At 42.1% G+C, this 19975-nt stretch overlaps 1 protein-coding gene across 8 annotated transcripts in view; it reads right to left on the reverse strand.

Moving 5' to 3' along the window:
- The window catches only part of lpp (LIM domain containing preferred translocation partner in lipoma), a 389509-nt gene that overhangs the window by 146734 nt on the left and 222800 nt on the right, over positions 1-19975 (reverse strand). The window lies entirely within an intron of this gene.

The raw sequence follows: 19975 nt of genomic DNA on the forward strand, positions 1-19975 counted from the left end.
GGATCCATAATACAATTAAAATCTCCCCCTATAATTGTATGACGGGCACCAAAAGCCATCAATTTTGAAAAGGCTTCCGTTATAAATTTAAAGGGGTGTGCCGGGGGGCAGTACAAATTTGAAATCCCATATTCCTCTCCATTTATAAGGGCTTTAATCAAAATATATCATCCAGATTCGTCTTTTATCTGATTTAGGATTTTGAAAGGGAAATTCTTCCGAACAAGAATAACAACTCCCCTGCTTTTTCAGTTAAAAGAAGGAAAAAAGGCCTGATCAAATCCACCCTGTCGTAGTTTCAAGTGTTCTTTATCCGGCAGATGTGTCTCCTGTAGGAGAGCTATATCAACTCTTTCTTTCTTAAGATTTGATAATATTTTCTTCCTTTTGACTGGCGAATTACTCCCCTTGACATTCCAGGTGCACCACTTAACCGACTGATCAACCATAATCATCCGGGCAAATCAGAGACCCCTCGGGAGGGGAACCCCTATCCAGAACATCCCGAGCATAAAGCATACAAAATTTACAAAAATAAAGGCTCTCTAATACACTCACAACAGTATAATAAAAAACTATTTCTAAATAAAAAAAACGTATTTAAGTGGAGATTTGCCCCCTTGTTCCCAGGGGGTGTCACTTCCTTTCCAAAAGTCCATTGTATCCTCTCCCAACCAATGCCCCACCCTTGACCCAGGCGCTCCTCAATAAAATGAGGAGAATGCAGATATAATACAAAGCTAGAGTTAACAGTGAGCAGCCTATCCCCACCCATACCAACACCTGGATATATTTGGTAATGTTAATACCATATATAAACATATAACTATAAAATTACAACCTCAATAAATAATAATTAAATATAATAATACAAAATAACAAGGGAGAAACAACCCCGCTCCTTAAAGACAGAGGTAAAATAGAATAAGGTAACCACCTCCCGCCACCAACATTAATATACACACTCATATACATACATACCCACATATATATATAAAATAATAAAAGAACACAACCCCAAGGGGGGGGGGAGAAAATCAAATCCCTCTCCCACCCCCCATTGATAATATTAAACAGTAAGGTAAGAAAAAAAAAGTGGGGGGGATATAAACCAAAGTGGGGGGAAAGGCAAACCAACATCCATTATCTCTTACAGTTTATCTAAGAGAGTCCAAGAATTCCTTCGCCTTTTCTGGCGATCCGAAGTTATACACGGATCCTTCATGGTTAAAGCGTAGCGTCGCTGGGTAGTGTAAGGAGTACTGAATATTTAAGTCCCTTAAACGCTTATTCGCCTCGTCGAATGTCTTCCTCTTTCGGACCAGAACTGGGGAAAAGTCCTGGAATAACATGATCTTGGATCCTTTATAGATCATAGCTTGGGGGTCTTTTCCAAGATTTCTAGAAGCTTCTAGGAGCATCTGCCTCTCCCTTTAGCTCTGCAGCCGTAACAGGACTGGGCGAGGGTGCTGGTTCAAGCCAGGCCGTGTATTGCAACCTGGTAGGCCCATTCCACCCTTATCTGGCCTGATCCAGCTTCCAGATTTAAAAGCTGTGGCAGCCACTGCTCGAGGAACGCTGTAAGCTGGCCTTCCTCTTCCCGTTCGGGAAGGCCCAGAAAAACGAATATTTTTTCGACGACTTCGATTATCGAGGTCGTCAATGTAATTCTCTAAGGTCCGGACTCGCTGTTCGAGAGTCCGGACCTGATCCACGGCCGATTGAGCTGTAGTTTCAGAGGTCGCAGCCTTTAACTCCGCCCCTCCAACTCGGCACTCGATTATCTAAATGTCTCGGTCGTGCTTCTGCAGCGTGGCCGAGAGTGAATCCCATCAATTTCGGGATTCTTCGATAAAAGCGTCGATCTTCGCATCCAGTTTGGAGATCATTTCTACAAGGCTTGTCACTGTAGGTAAGTCCCCCGGGGCGGCTGTGGACGCCTCAGCTGCAGCTGGTGAGGGTGGGGAAGGGGTTCCTACTTGCTGAGTGCTGCGGGCTCCCTTCCCTTTGGTCATTTTTACTAAATATTAGATTGTTTAAATTTAATACTAAGCAACTAATTAAATTAAACAGCTATTATAAATGATTTGGAGAGTGTGGTGGGGGTGGGTGACCCACTTTACCCAAGTCTTGGGAGGAGCACTATAGACTCAGACTTGCTGGGTCGACGCCATCTTGGATCCCCCCAATGATGTTCATTTAACGAACCAGCCACAATATGATGGCCTCTTTCTCTTTGAACTCCTATAATTCTGGTCTCTTGTGCATTTCGGAATATGCGCCCTAAATCTCTCGGCCTCTCTCTCCTGCCTTAACATACTCCTCCAAATTTTACTTTCAAAGCATTATCTGATTTGCCCTGTCTCAATTCATCTGCTGTGGAAACATTCCATCATGCCTCTTCTACCTCCAGACACAATTATTCCCAGGTTAGTCTCCCACATTCCATACTCTGTAGACTTGAGGCATGTAAAGAAACCTCTCTCCCCATGTTGAAACTTGAAGAGAGTTCCATTCCCTTATCTCCATCGTGCTTGCTGACCCATACTGAGTCACTGTAGAGAAACACCTTGACTTTAAAAAATTTTTATCTTTGTTTCCAAATCTCTTCAAGACCTCATCCTTCCCAACATCAAAATTCTCCACCAGGCCCAAAACCCTCTGAGAACTCTGCAACACTCTAATTCTGGCTTTTTGAACATTCCCAAATTTAGTCACTCCACCATTGGTGACTGTGCCTTCAGTTTCCTGGCCAGTTCCTGAAACCTCTCCATCTCTTAAATGAAATTTCCTCATCAAAGCTCCACCTTGAAACCAATCCCTTAGAAAAGGCTTTGATTGTTCCTCCTAATATTACATGGATCAGTATCAGAATATAAGCAATGATTATATTCCCTGCAGCATGGAAACAGGCCCTTCAGCCCAACAAATCCACAGCGAACCTCCGAAGAGTAACCCACCCCAGACCCATTTCCCTCTGACTAACGCTCCTAACAGTATGGGCAATTTAGCATGGCCAATCCGCGTAACCTGCACTTCTTTGGACTGTGGGAGGAAACCAGAGCACCCAGAGGAAACCCATGCAGACACAGGGAAAATGTGCAAACTCCACACAGACAGTCACCCGAGGCTGGAATCAAAGCTGGGACCCTGGTGCTGTGAGGCAGCAGTGCTAATCACTGAGCCACCACGCTGTCCCACTCTTCAGAAGTGTTGTAGGATATTTCATTGTGTTAAAGGCACTAAATAAATAGAGGTCATTGCTATCATTGCTATTGTAATCATGTACTGTCCCCTGGTTTGATGACAATGTTGTGATTGGTTTTGAGAGCCTGGATGGCATTGTGCTGTGAACGGGTGATGTTTTGCTCTACCTTGTGGGTACGGCTGATGAATCTGGCATTTATATATTTCCTGACGGTTTCAGCATACATGTCAAGCCCAGGGCAGCGGCCCTCCGGTGGGGTCCAAGTTGACACCTTCTTTCGCTCCTCTACAGATCCCTGTGATGACTGTTCCAGTTCATCAGTGAGCTCATTGGGATTACTGCTGGCACCTTGAAAGAATTCCTGGAGTCTCATTCGTCTGATGAACTCCTCCATGTATGCTGCCAGAACCAACGGGTCCATTTTGGTGGTGGGGCAGAAGTTGAGACCCCTACTCAGGACTTCAATCTCTTCCGGTTGAAGGGTGTGGTCCAATAAGTTGATAATAGAATTCCTAGCAGTGATAATTTTGTCTACGGTGGTTCCAGGGTGAGCTTTGCTATTACTGGTGAGAATGCCAAGCTTCTCCAGTTTTTTGTTCTTGGCATGAATGTACGTGGTGTAGTTTTGTCGCCTTGTCTGTTTGGCAACACCAGCATCTCCAAATCATGTACCACTGGGGTAGTGTGTTGGAAATCAAACCCCACCATTCCCAGAGATGTCACAAAATTTAATGATTTCAAAAAGAATGCAGCATTTTCCAATTTACTTGACTTTCCAATCCAGATTGGCAGAAAGCATGGACTAGGATTCTGTACTTAACAAGAGTACCTACTTGTTACAGGTAAATAGACTCAAGCTACTGGTAAACAATTATGAATTATCAGCACATTTCTATATTATGTAAAACTCTAATGCTCTTTTGTAAATGCTCCTTACATATATACACAAGAAAACAATAACAGATGGATGTTATGGATGGAGGGAAAGTGAGGAAATCATTTCAGTGGTCTCTGTTCACAGGATCCATTGAGATAACTCTTGTGCTGAACACTGCTTCTTAGTCTTTCACCTCTGATGCTTTCACTGGTTTGCAAGAGCCCCAGGGTGGCTCGTTCACATTTATAAAATGCCTCTGACTTATTAAATAAAAGTGACAGTTTACAGCATTTGCTGACAGAAAAATACACTGTTTCTTTCAGTCTTAAAGTGAATTTTACTGCAGCAAATAGGGAGAATGCCTCAGCTGGTGGAGTTCTAAATACTTCTCACTATCTTGTTCATTACCCCAAGCTGTACAGCTACCTGCTAATCATATCGTTTTTGGCAGGCAGAATGCCTTTGTCATCAATAACTGTTCACTAGTCCACAGACCAATCAGCTATGTGTTACTGGCTAAATTTCCACATTCTTTAGCTCCAGCTTGTCTGCAGTCTACACTTTGACTACAATTTGAACAAGCAGCTGCATAAATAGAGCTTACAATGAATGTCATGTTACTTTTAAAAACTTCAGAAATCCTCTCGCAAGCCTAAGTTTTATAACGGTTCTAGTTCCGTTTCAGTCCCCAATTAAAACGATAGGAAAATAAAAAGACACAGTCTTTACATTAGGCTGAATAAGCATTTTTACAGCATTTAACCAGAGACTAAATGATATGCCCTCTTGCAACCTCTACATTCTGCTGCCACCCTGAAGACTAATCAATCCTCTCCGCTTTGATCTATGTATTTTGCTGTTTCCTGACTCAACACAAGGAAGATTGTTTTTATTTGAGCGACTAACCTGAGGATTAGTTCCATTGTCTGCAAAAGAGAAAAAAAAATGGGCAGGGTTCAAACGTAAGAATGGTTAAAGTGGGTATTATATGAATGGCTCTTTCAAAGAGCTGGCATTAGACACTATGGGCTGAATGGCCTCCTTCTCTGCCATACTATTCCATCTGCAGCAATCATACATCAGGTGCTAGCTCCTGTGGTCAGTCAGTTACAAAATGTGATATCAATTATGTTGCCGAAAAGTGCAGTCTATTCGAAATACTTAAACAATTCACAATTACTGGCATAATTGATAGTTCAGTCTGTCTTTTCTTCTGCTCTCATTTCTCAGAATTGGACCACGCTTATAGATAAAGTGTTACAGTGCGATGTCATTGCCTTCTCCAGGATGACTGTCCAGGAGACTCCAGCTCTTAAAAGTTTTTTGGGCGTATTGAAGAGAGTTAATGTCTGCAAATCAACCTGTTTGGGCCAGAATGAGCACACTTTGAGGTCAACACGCTGTGGAGTGGGAATCAAACCTGAAGATTCTGGCCCACAGGCATCAACATTAGGCAACAACGTAGCAAAGGCAGGGTAGGATACATGGAGAACTTTAATATTAACAATATTAAAGACAGACAAGCAGCTGCCAGAAAGGTTACGCATTTCTAGTCCATGTCCAGAATAGCTTCGTATAGCAATATAGCTTGGATGTGACAAGAGAACAAACAGCACAGAATTTATTAATGAGCAACGAGCCTGATTTAATTAGTGATCCTAGTTGTTCATGAGCATTTGTCAAGTGGTGATCATAACATGATTTAGTTTCTTCACATAGTGTTTGTAAGAGACAAGTAAAGATCGGGGACTATAACTTCAAATTTAAGTAAGGTAGTCTTTAATGTGATGAGACAGATTGTCAGCAGTAAACTGTGAAGCTCTGTTATTAGATTAAACAACCAAGGAACAGTGGAGGGTGTTCAAAGAAATATTTAATGCTATTCAGAAGTGGTTTGTACCCATGAGAAGGTAAAACTCCAACTTACAAATAAAACCAGCCATTGGAGGTGGTAAAGGACAGCATAGAATTTGAAGAAAGGGAACCTATAATAGTTGCAAAAGACAACAATAAGAAATGTTAAAGTTATACAAAGAGAAAGCTGGTGGTTAACAGTACAATTGGACCACTTAAGGATGGGAGTGGGGATACTGTCCTCTGACTTTACTATATGACAAGATGTACCACAATAGATTATCAAATTGCATTTCAAATGGCAATTAACCTCACTTCTGAGGTCATTTTAGGGCTGAAAATGTGTTGCTGGAAAAGCAGAGCAGGTCAGCCAGCATCTAAGGAGCTGGAGAATCGACGTTTCGGGCATGAGCCCTTCTTCAGGAATGTTTCAGGGACCAACTAATACCTCCCACAAAATTATAAATTCTTTCAGGTAAGTCACAGCTCAACTGCTTCACATTTAACATGGAAACTGCTTTACAAGAATGAAAAATATGGAGTTATACACTCTTTGTTGCCTGAAGTAGACTGGTACTGCCAGTGTGTTAAGGGCTTGGACGAAGACGAATTTGTTAAATGTGTTCAAGAAAATTTTATTCATCAATATTTAGATGTACCTACTAGAGAAGGAGCAAACCTTGACCTTTTCTTGCGAGATAAAGCAGGGCAAGTAAATGAAGTGCTAGTGGGGGAACACTTTGGGATCATTGATCATAATTAAGTTGAAGTTCTAAATTAGAGAAAGGCCAGTTTTGACGGTATCAATTCAAAAGTTGATTGGGGTAGACTGATGGCAGGTAAAGAGATGACTGGCAAGTGAGAGGTTTTCAAACGAAATTGATACCCAGGACTTCAGAGGCAGTATGTTCCTGTTAGAGCAAAGGGTAAGGCTGATAAGGAGGAGGGAACAATGGATGAATGGGGATATTGAGGCTCTGGTCAAGGACAAGGAGGATGCAAATGTCAGGTACAGACAACTGAGATCAAATGAATCTTTTGAAGAATACAAGTGGACTAGAGGCATTCTTAAGAGGGAAATCAGGAGAGCAAAAAGGGTATATAGATAGTCTTGGCAGATAGGGATAAAGATAATCAAAAACTATTTGACAAGTACATTAAGGGCAAAAGAGCAACTGGGGATTGAATAGGGCCCCTTAAAGATCAACGAGGTTGTCTATGAGTGTAACTACAAGAGAAGGGAAAGATATGAACTAATATTTTGCATCAGGTTTTACTGTGGAGAAAGACATGGAAGCTTCGGAAGTCGACAAAGAAAATATTAATGTCTTGACAACAGTTTACAAAAGAGAAGGCCTGATGAAGGGCTTATGCCCGAAATGTCGACTGTCCTGCTCCTCAGATGTTGCCCGGCCTGCTATACTTTTCCAGCGCTACCCGTTTTGATGTAGAGTGGTAGATGTTATCTACATGGACTTGAGTAAGGCCCTTGAACATGGTAGGCTGGTTAGTAAAGTTAGATCACATGGGATTCAGGAAAAGTTTTCCAACAGATAGAAAATTGACATGATGATAGGAGACAGAGGGTAGTGGTGGGGGGTTGTTTTTTGGACTGAAAGCCTATGACCAGCAGTGTTCTTAAGGGATTGGTGCTGGATCCACTGTTGCTTGTCATTTATATAAATGATTTGGATGAGAAAAGAGGAAGTATGGTTAGTACATTTGTGAATGACACTAAAGTTGGTATAGTAGGCAGTGAGGAAGTATGGTTAGTACATTTGTGATTGACACTAAAATTGGTGGTTGAGTAGGCAGTGAGGAAGGTTATCTAACATTATAAAGAGATCTTAATCAATTGGGGACAATAGGCTGAGGCGTTGCAGATGGAGTTTAATTTGGATAAATGCAAGGTGTTGCATTTTGGTAAAACAAACAAGGGCAGGACTAACATAGTTATTGGAAGGGCCCTAGGGAGAGTTGTTGAACAGAGAGATCTAGGGGTTAAGGTACATAGTTCTTTGCAAGTTGTGTCACAGGTAGACAGAGTGGTAATGAAGGCATTTGGAATGCTTGCCTTCATTGCTCAGACCACTGAGTTTAGGGGTTGGGACGTCGTGTTGCAGCTGTACAAGACATTGACGAGACCACTTCTAGAGTACTGTGTACAGCTCTGTTTGCCCTACTACAGGAAGGATATTATTAAATTGGGGGGTCAGAAAATATTCACAAGGATATTGCTGGGAGTGGAGGATTTGAGCAAAAAGGAGAGGTTAGATAGGTTGGGACTTCTTTCACTGAAGCGTAGGAGGTTGATGGATGACCTTTTAGAGGTTTATAAAATCATGAGAGGCTTGGATAAGGTGAGTACCCAAGGTCTTTTCCATAGGATTGGGAAGTTTAAAACTGGACGGTATATTTTTAAGGTCAGAGGAGAAAGATTTAAAAGGGACCTGAGGGGCAACATTTCACACAGTGCGTGGTTCCTATGTGGAATTAACTGTCAGAGGAAGTGGTAGATGCAGGTACAGTTACAACATGTAAGAGACATTTGGATAGATACATGAATAAGAAAGAAATCAAAGAATATGGGCCAAATGAAGGCAAATGGGATTAATTTAGGGTGGAAACTTAGTTAGCATGGACGCGTTGGACCGAAGGGTCTGTTTCCACGCTGTATGACTCTCATAAATCTACCTTAAATGTCACAGGGATCTTTCAAAATAATTATTCTTGCAATTCACAAGATTCCTCGAACTCCTGACCTCAATGGTCCAAACATTCAAGGAATTATACATTAGTGATGATGTCTGATCTTAGATCCACATCTCCGTGGATTCTAGAACCAAGGCAATCTGAGAAGTAAGGCAATGACTGATTAGGGATAGGCAACATGGCTATGTGCATGGAAAATAATGTCACAAAGAAGACCGATGAAGGCAGGGTGCTGAATGTTGTCCATATCACCTTTCCTGAAGAAGGGCTTATGCCCAAAACGTCGATTCTCCTGCTCCTTGGATGCTGCCTGACCTGCTGCGCTTTTCCAGCAACACATTTTTCAGCATATCGCCTTCAGCAAGGCATTCAACAACATTCCACATGGTAAACTGGTTAGCAAGATTAGATCAAATGGCATTTAGGGAGACCCAGCCATTTGGATACAAAATTGGCTTGAAGGTAGGAGACAGGCAGTGAAAGGCTTTTTTGGGACTGGACCAGTAGTGCTGAGGATTGGTGCTGGTCTGCTGCTTTTTATCATTTACATAAATTATTTGGATGTAAATATAGGAGGAATGACTAGTAAGTTTGCAGACAACACCAAACTTGGTGGTGTGGTGGACGGCCAAGAAGGGTACCTCAGAGTATAATGGGATCTTGATCAGATGAGCCAAAGAGCCAAGGAGTGGCTGGATTAATTTAGATAAATGTTGCATTTTGTTACATTTTGGAAAGGAAAACCATGGCAGGACTTAAACACTTAATGGTGGGGTCCTGGGGTGTGTTGTCAAACAAAGAGACCTTGGGGTGCAGATTCACATTTCCTTGAAGGAGGAGTCACATAGAAAGGGTAGTGAAGATGGTATTTGGTACACTTACCCTTATTGGACTGTGCATTAAGTAGAAGAGTTGGGATTTCATGTTGCAGCTGAACAGGACATTGGTTAGGCCAGTTTTGGAATACTGTGTTTAATTCTGGTCTCCCCGATTCAGGAAGGATGTTGTGAAATTTCAAAAGGTACAGAAAAGACTTACAAGGATGTTGCTGGGGTTGGAGAGTTTGAACTATAGGGAGTGGCTGAATGGGTTGGAGCTATTTTCCCAGAAGTAACAGATGCTGAGGGGTTACTTTATAGATGGTTATAAAATTATGAGGGACATGGATAGGGTGAATAGCCAAGGTCTTTTTCCCAGGGTGGGGGAGTCTAAAACTATAGGCTTAGGGTGAGAGGGGAAAGATGTAAAAGGGACCTAAGGAACAACTTTTCCACACAGTGGGTGGTGCTTGTATGGAATGAGCTACCAGAGGAAGTGGTGAAGGCTAGTAAAATTCCAACATTTAAAAAGCAGCTGAATGGATATATGAACAGGAAGTCTTTGGATGGATATGTGCTGGGTGCTGGCAAATAGTTCTAGATTAGGACATCTGGTGGGGCATGGATGAGTTGGACCAAAGGGTCTATTTCTATGTTGTACAAACCCATGTCTCCATGTTGCAACACTGCACTTCCTGACTTACAAACCGGAAACATAATATGGCATAAGATTATGACTCAAGTTCTGAAGAAGGGACACTGGACCCAAAACATTAACTCTGCTTTCTCTCCACAGATGCTGTCAGACTGTTGAGTTTTTTCAGTACTTTTTGTTTTTGTTTCTGACGCAGGGTGGTCTGCTTTAGATTGAAGACCATCAAATGCAGCTTTCTTTACTTTGCAGGCACAGAAAATAAAGACTGCTAAAAAAAAGCATATGGGATCCTTGGCATGAATAGTAGAGAATGGAGTACAAATAAAAGGAAGTTATGCTGAAACTCTGTAAAACACTGGCTTAGCCTCAGCTGGAATTATATGGTCACATTCTGGGCAGAGAAAATAAATGCAAAGTGCAGAGTAGCTGGCTTAGTTCATTGTTTTCTTATTCTTTCTTGTGATAGGCTCAGATCTATAGAGGGAGAATGTGAGGACTGCAGATGCTGGAGATCAGAGTCGAAGAGTGCGGTGCTGGAAAAGTACAGAAGGTCAGGCAGCATCCCAGGTGCAGGAGAATCGAATGTCCGAAATGCTGACTCTCCTGCTCCTTGGATGCTGCCTGACCTGCTGTGCTTTTCCAATGCCACACTCTTCGATTCATAGATCTTATACAGCAGAGAAGAAAATAATTCAGACCATGTGTCTGCCCTGGTCAAGAGTGATCTGACTACACTAATGAAGTTTTCCAGCTCTTGGCCCACACTGCAAGTGAGTATCTAAATACAGCTTAGAGGTTTCTGACTCAGCCATCCTCTCAGACATCATGGAAACAGGTTTTTTGGCCCATCTTGTCCATTCCGCCCAGTGAGTTAAACAATCACTTTTTGTGACTTTGATGTCAAATATAAGCCCAACTGACTGAAGGTGGAAGTTTCCTTCATTTAAGAATATTGAATCTGATGGGGTTTCAGAATAATCTGTAGTTGGCGCAGCTGATGAAAAAGTAACATAGAGACATCAGACTTTGGAGCCTCTTGGCTCTTTAAATCTGCTTCAGCAGCAATCAGAGGCTGGGAGCACCGTGTTCAACAACTTAACACATGACTCCCCCACCCCACCTCCCCCCACCCCTCTCACCCCCCCAAAAAAAGGCTCAAGTCAGGAATAGGGTGGAACAGTCCCATTTGCCTGGACAGGTGCAGCTCCAATAACACTTCAGAAGTTTGACACCATCCGGGAAAAAGTAGCCTATTTGATTGGCAACCAATTCACCAATAGCAGCAGTATGTACTATCTAGAAGATGACTTACAAGTCGCTGCCCCATGGTTCATCCAGTTAAAGAAAAAATAGAGGGAATGTTGCCTGTGATCTCTACCACCAGGAAGGACAAGGGTGGCTGATGTTCAGGAAGATCATCACCTACAAATTCCCCTCCAAGCCACTCACCATCTTGACTTGGAAAGATATCACTGGTCATTTACTGTTGCTCAGTCTAACCCTCAGCCAGTGTGACTACTGAACCCATGCTGTTAGCACCACTCTGCTCTGCAAATCAACCCATTAGGACACTGTCAGCCACATTCCTGTTTCTCTTCAAAACAGTATCACAGGACCTTTTATGTCTTCCTAAGGGAACAGCCATGTTCTTAGTTTAGCAAATCCCACAAAAAATGGCAATCCTGGAAGAATAGCACTCTCTCAGTATTGTAATTGTACTGAATTGTTAAACCTGGATCGTTGGCATCCAAGTCCTGGATTGGGATTTGAATCCAGAATGTTCTGACCCAGAGACAAGAATTTCATCCATTGAATCACAGTTAGCTTTTTATTCAGAATTCATTGGATAAATTGAATTTAAATTCTCCAGTTGTGGTGATAGATTGGATGTTTATATCTCCAGAACATCACTCCAGATGTGTGAATCACAGGTCTCATAACAGAACCAGAATGCGAAACAAAATCCCACATTCTGCTTAAAGCAGAAAAGATGAAGAAGAGATTTGAAATTTTCAAAACAACGAAGAATTTTGAAGGAGTGGAGTGGGAGAAATTGCACCAGTGACAGAGGAGGCAGTGACTAGAAGACACAGGCTTAAGGCACTAGTTGAAATCTGCCTCTTTGAACAGGTTTTCAGTGAGTGATGTGGCTCAGTGTCATTTAAAAAAAAATAACGCTCCTGTACAGACCAATGAAATGTTTCATTTTGTCAAAAGTACAACATAAATATAAGTTATTATTAAAATGTAGAGGTATGAGTGAAAATAATTGGATAATTGAATCAGAGAGTCTGCACAGGAAAGACGTCCTATTTTTTGAGCTGTATTGTGTTATGAAAGGGTCAGGAGAATTCAGGAAACATTCACAAAGAGAGGCCAGGTGTGCAAACAGAGCAGTGAAAATACCACTCTTCAAATTATTACCGGCCATATTACCTTTGAAATGCCAAAACAAACAGACCCTTTGCACATCCAAGATTTTTATAACTTGGCAAACCCAAAGGTTTCAATTTATTATTTTGCTCTTCTCAAGCTGAAATAGTGTTTGTCTGAAATGAGCTGTATCCCAGTATGGGAGGGGGAACTATATTATTGGGCTTGTGCCAACCACCACGGCTCTTTTCTACCATTTCACTTTTGAGGAAGCAAAGTGAATCTACCAAAAGCTTCAGCAATTTCAAGCCAAGATCACACCAGCCTGCTCTCTCTCTCTTTATCCTTTCCACCTCTCCCTAAACTTTCAGAAAAGTTAGTCTCCAGACCTTTGCATTCCTAGGCTTGTGAACTCTCCACATGCTGCTCTCCAGCTGAAACCAATATCCTAGAAATCCTTTTTAATCATCAGTTGAGCCAGGAAACCTGGATTGAAGTCCCACTTGCTTCAGAGTTGTGTCATAACATCTCTGAATAGATTGATTTGGAAAAGATATTAAAATCATTGCTTGATTTGAAGTGAGGGTCTAGGGCAAGGTAAACCATCAAGAACGAAGGGTTTAGAATCCCAATGGAATATCCCAGTAGGAGGATCTGAGGCTGTTTTTTGTTCTGATGTCACATCCTTCAGGTTTCAGGAGGAGTTTGATTTCACTGAAAAACCTGAAGTGTTTGCAGAAGGGAAGAAGGTGCCCATGACTGTAACCATGTGACATGATTCATCCCCAAACCAGCCAGCCGGCATCTGGATCTTCCTGAATGGGATTGCTAAACTTAACCTTAAAACTGTGGCAGATTTCTGCTGCAGACCAACCCCACTAGGAATGAAGCGCAGGCAAATCCACATCATCGGAAGCCTGCTGTTCGGAGATGGAGAGCTTTTCCATCCTATCGGGGTCAGAGGTAAAAGTTCGGTCTGCGAACCCACTGGAATATCTGATTCATTTTCATAGACAACGTGCAAGTTGAATTTTGTAAGAAGAAACCCTACATGACCTTGAAATGATAAATTCTTTCTGACCACTCTCAATGAGAAACACCAATTCAAACCACTCTAATGTGAAACACCATGTTGTAACAGTCCCACCTCCTGCAATCAACTGACAATCTGATGCCTTCAGAAAAACACAGATGACATCAAGATTACTGGAATAGTGGGCAATGCAGAAGGTTATCGAAGTTTACAAAGGGATCTTGCTCAATTGGCCCAGTAGGCTAAGGAGTGGCCCATGGAGTTCAATTTAGATAAGGTATTTACATTTTGGTAAAACAAACGTGGGCAGAACTTTTACAGATAATGCTATGGCGCTGAGGTGTGTTGGCAAACAGAGAGACCTTGGGGTTCAGAAACATAGTTCTTTAAAAGTTTGTCACAGGTAGATAGGTTAAGAAGGCGTTCAGAACACTTGCCTTTATTACTCAGACCATTGATTATAGGAGGCTGATGAGGCTACTTTTGGATTACTGTATCTAGTTCTGGTTGCAATGCTACAGGAAGGGTATTATTAAATTGGAGAGGGTTCAGAAAACATTTACCAGGATGTTGCTGGAACTGGAGGCTTGCGTTATAAACAGAAACTGGAAAGGCTGTGACTTTTTCATTGCAGTGTAGGAGGTTGAGGGGTGACTTTATAGAAACTTAAAAAATTATGAGGGGCACAGACAAAGTTGAATATCAAAGGTCTTTTCCCTGGAGTGGGGGAGTTCAAAACATGAGGTCAGAGGAGAAAGTTTTAAAAGGGATCTGAGGGGCAACCTTTTCACCCAGAGGATGGTTCATATGTAGAATGAACTACCAGAGGAAGTGATCGATGTAGATACCGTTACATTTAAAAGACATTTGGATAGGTCCATGAAAAGGAAAAGTTTAGAGGGATATTGGCAAGTGGGATTAGTTTAGTTTTGGGAAACTTGGTCAACACGGAAGAGTTGGACTGAAGGGTTGGTTTCTGTGTTGTATGACTCTATGGCTCTGTCATACAAAGAAAGCTTTCGGTTCAATTTTGAATCTCTCCAGCATGACACAGGAATGCCTCCTCAAACTAACACAATAACAAAAACAAAATTCTCCTGCTGAAGTAAGACAACAACAGAAGAGAAAGGAGCAAGTGTCGACCATTCAGCCCCAAGCATATTTTCTCTTTCAACATAACCATGCTGATCTTGGGTTTGAATTTCACTTCCTATCCCTCTTCTCATTTCCCTGGACTCCCTGCCATGAATATGTCCAATGATGGAGTATCCATAATCCTCTGTGGTGGAAGATTCACAATACTCTGGTTGCCATCAGCTTTTCTTTGATTGGAGAATGAGATCTACTCAGAGTTATAGATTTCCACCATTGGGTTGTCAGACTGTTTGCTGATCCATAGTATTTGGGCATATGGGTGGGACATATCACAAGGCATGAAAAGATGCTAAAGAGTTTGTGAAATTTGTGATAAATGTGAAATCATCCATAATCGGCAGTGCATGAATGTCTACAGCGATAAATTACATTTTGGCTCAGAGGCAACTGAAGTTCAAGTATTTTCCATTGACTTGGTATTTCATACTGATCATCAGAGGGCACTAATCTTTGAAATGGTAAATGAACTGTAAGGGAAATTATTGATAGTACAGGGGCTACATACAGCACTGGCTTGACACCAGTCTGCATACTCTCACACTCACACTTAGAGTCATAGAGTCATGGAGATGTATAGCATGGAAACAGACCCATCGGTCCAACCCATCCATGCCGATCAGATATCCCAACCCAATCTAGTCCCATCTACCAACACTCGGCCCATATCCCTTCCTATTCATATACCCATCCAAATGCCTCTTAAATGTTGCAATTGTATCAGCCTCCACCACTTCCTCTGGCAGCTCATTCCATACACGTACCACCCTCTGCGTGAAAAAGTTGCCCCATAGTCTCTTTTTATATCTTTCCCCTCTCACTCTTAACCTATGCCCTCTAGTTCTGGACTCCCTACCACAGGGAAAAGACTTTGCCTATTTGCAAGGTTTGTGAAGGTTTGTAGCTCAGGTTGAGATTTAGGGTGTAGGTTTGCTCACTGAGCTGTAGGTTTGATATCCAGACGTTTCATTACCTGGCTAGGTAACATCATCAGTGGCAACCTCCAAGTGAAGAGCTATTGTCTCCTGCTTTCTATTTCTATCTTTCTCCTGGATGGGGTTCCTGGGGTTTGTGGTGATGTCATTTCCTGTTCGTTTTCTGAGGGGTTGAAAGATGGCATCTAGATCTAAGTGTTTGTTTATGCCTATTTATCCTATCCATGCCCCTCATGATTTTGTAAAGCTCTATAAGGCTAACCATTGTAGGATAGTGATGAAGTTTCTTAGATATCCAAACACAGAGTTATACACTGTGGAAACAGACTCTGCGGTCCAACTTGTCCATGCCAACCAGATATCCTAAACTGATCTAGTCCATTTTTGCCAGCATTTGGCCCGTATCCCACTAAACCCTTCCTATTCATACCCCATACAGATGCCTTTTAAATGTTATATAGTACCAGCCTCCACCATCACTTTCTGCATGAAAAAGTTGCTCTCAGGTCCCTTTTGAATCTTTCCCCTCTCACCTTAAACATATGTCTTCTAGTTCTGGACTCCCCTACCCTGGGAAAAAGACCGGCTATTCATCCTATCCATGCCCCTCACGATTTTACAAACCTCTATGCTCCAGGGAAAAAGGTCCTGGCCTATTCAACTTCACCCAAAAGCTCAAACCCTCCAATCCTGAAACATTCTTGTAAATCTTTTCTGAACCCTTTCAAGTTTCACAATATCTTTTCTAACGCAGGGAAACCAGAATTGAACACAGTATTCTAAAAGTGGCCTCACCAATGTTCTGTACAGCTGCAACATGACATTTCAAGTCCTATACTCAATGTTCTGACCAATGAAGGCAAACGTGCCAAACACTTGCTTCACCACCCTACCTAACTACGACTCCACTTTCAAGGAACTATGAAGCTGCATCCCTCGGTCTTTTTATTCAGCAACACTCCCCAGGGCCTTACCATTAGCTGTATAAGTCCTGCCCTGATTTGCCTTACCAAAATGCAACAACTCACATTTATCTAAATTAAACTCCATCTGCCAAACAAAGCACAATTCATGGAACCTTGCAATTTACTGATTCAGATGCTTTGATCAGGTTGATAAATGAAATGAAAAATTTCTGATATTGTTCTCAACATTCTCTGCAATCTTTCTGACAGTAACAAGGTTGTCAGAGGTTCCTCTGGAAGGGCACAAGTCACACTGTGTACAGAATCTTCTTTGGCCTTGAACAACTTTGGCCGTGGTGAGAAATTTGAGAGAATCATGTGATATGTTGAGTAAGGCCTTTCTCAACACCAAGCTGCATTTTCTAACAAAGTCCAATATCGAGACAAGGTTTTCATTAGTGGGCAACAAGAGACCTATTAATGAGGATTATCACTCAGTATCACCTTTCCTACTACAGAATGTCATCTCTCTAATATTCAGGCTCCCATTCTCCCATCTGCCTGATCAAAATGAGTTGCCAAGAATATCTGACAAGGCAGTGAAAGCAAGCTTACCACTTGCTCCTCTGGACATCTGTCTTGGACACCAGTCACCAACAACACAGAGCATGCTCCAAAAGCAGTGACAGCACACACCCTACATCCATCAACATTGTCGTCTGACGAGTATCGGCCTCACTGCATCGTTATGGCCCATCTCTGACCTACCTGCAGGATGGTTCCGCACTGCAATGCTGCATTGTTCAGCATGGCAGCACCTACCATTGGAATGCTGGTTCCAGGACCAGTCTGCATCTCAGACCTCCCTCTTTCACTGTCTCGCCTGCAATTCCCTCTCCCTAGTATGACAGTCTCAATTTGGAGTGTTGATAGCTCACTTAATAGGACTGTGAATTCTTCTTTCCAAACACTCTCTGCTGACATTGTCCATGAATGTTCCAATATTCTTAGTTGTTAAGCATCTTTCTTTTGGCCATGAAATTGAAACTGTAATTGAGACTGAAATGGAAAGGCAGATGAAAGAAGACAAACTTTATTTACAAACAGAATGAGCTGATCAAAATTAATGTGATCTGTCCATTCAAATTTAACAGTGTAGGAATGCAAATGAGCTAAGAACAACTTCAGGTCTTTTGAACATAAGAGTAACAACATAAACATGTGGAAGCAATTTAGCGAGGTCTGCAAATCCAAATTTGGGATTTAAGTTTTTCAAAATGAGAATTCAGAATTCATACACTTAAATCTCCAGTTGCATTTGGTTTCTTTGAAACATCTTCTAAAAATCAATTCCAGATCATGTTAGAACCTAAATTATGACAGTTTTTTTACAGATTGGTTTGTAAAGGACATAAAGTGAAAGATCAAATATCTCCTTTAACTCATGATAGTCAGCAGTCAGAAGTTAAATTAATCTAACAGCACATGTACTGTAGCCAATTTTTCAGACAACACAAAAATAGGTGGAAAAAGAGGTTTTGACAGGGATACAAACAGTTTACACTCCCCTATCCTATCCCTATAACCCAGCATTTTTCCATGGCTAATCCATTTAGCCTGCACATCCCTGGACACTATGGGCCATTTAGCATGGCTAATCCACCTAACCTGCAAATCTTTGGACTGTGGGAGGAAAGCGGAGCACCTGAAGGAAACCCATGCAGACATGGGGTGAATTTGCAAACTCCACACAGCCTGAGGTTGGAATTGAACAGGGTCCCTATCACTGTGACGAAGTGCTGACCATGGCATGGAGGGACTGTTATATGAGTACAGGCTAAACAGAATGGGTCTCTTCTCACTAGAGTTTTGAAGAATGAGAGATGATTGCATTGAAATATGTAGGGTTCTTAAGGGGCTTGACAGGATAAATGCTGAGATGATGTTTCCCTCATGGGAGAGTCTAGCACCAGAGGGCATTGTCTCAAAATAAGACTGAGATGAAGAACAATTTCTTCTTTCAGCGGTTGTGAGTCTTTGGAACTCCTTGCCATAGAGAACTATAGGGGCAGAGTCCTTGCATATATTTAACGCTGAGATAGATAGACACTTGATCAGTAGGGAATCAAGGTTATGAAGAAAGGACTCGAAAGTGGAATGTTGGATCAGCCATGATATGATTGAATAGCAGAACAGGCTTGAGGGGTTGAACACCTAACCCTGTTCCTATTTCTTATGGTTTTAGGGCCATTCTCAGGATACATCTACCAGAAATTATCTCAAACAAATTGTGCACAAACCATAATCTGTTATCCCCTCAAACTGAGGATGTCACCTCCTCAGGTCCTTGGGTTTCTGCCAAGGCCAAGATGATGTTCCCCCAGAGTGTGGGTCCATGCGGCACAGTGTATTGGGAGCACATCTTTTATAGGCCCTTCTCCCTTTGGAGTGAGTAAAGAGGATCCAGAAGGCTCAGTACCAATGCCGACAGTCTCATCACGGATTTCCAAACTATCTTTTTGTTACCGTCACCTTTTACAGATGAGTGACCGCCAGGTTCACAGCCCTGACCCTGCCTGCAATTCTCTTGACATAATAGGACTTGCAAATGGACCCTGGTAAATGGCTGCGTGTGACTGCATTCAATGTGAGATCTTTGGAGTATGTCAATGTCCACATGATCTTGATGGGTTGGAGGTTAGATTTCAGTAACATGTCAAGCCACAAGATTGGGAAAACATTGTCTACAGCCTCCTGACACCCTCACAACCAGTGAGACGCACAATCATCCTTCCATTGCCTCTTCTGCCATTCAGGACTTTTAGCGTGACATTGTATTTGCCCCATAGTTCCTGATCTTACTGTCATAAAGGTCTTAACCATAAGTGAAAGCTCGGAACGGCATTGCTCAAGGTATTGCTGGAGCATGCAATCCTCTCCACACATCAAGGCAACGATCCATAGAGGCCCTTTGGGGCAGTTAATTACAGGGATTCACAGTCCTTTGAATGACCAAATGTTGCCCCATTTCAGCCCTAAGTGATCTCCCCTTTATCCTGAGTCTGCAGCTCCTTGTTTAAAATTTCCCAGCCAGGGGGAAATAATCTTTCAGTGCTTTCCCTGAAGAAGCTTTCCCTCAATGAGAGTGTCTGGCATTATTCCAAAGTCCGAAGAATGTCAAACCAATTGTCTCAGCCCCTCACATCAGGGGCCAGTCGAGTGGACCTTTACTGTACTGCCTCCTTCCTTAAATAAGAAGATGGAAACTGTTCACAGTACTCCAGCTGTGATCACACAAAAACCTGACACAATTGTAGGAAGATCCCTTTCCTCCTGTACTCCAATCCACACGCCATTTGCCTTTCTAATTCCTTCCTCTCCCTGGATGCTGACTTTCTGTGTTCCTTATGCATCTACAATCAATCCACTCTGAACATCAACATTCACAATTAC

Source organism: Chiloscyllium punctatum, chromosome 6, assembly GCF_047496795.1.
Source record: "Chiloscyllium punctatum isolate Juve2018m chromosome 6, sChiPun1.3, whole genome shotgun sequence".
NCBI classification, from domain to species: Eukaryota; Metazoa; Chordata; class Chondrichthyes; order Orectolobiformes; family Hemiscylliidae; genus Chiloscyllium; species Chiloscyllium punctatum.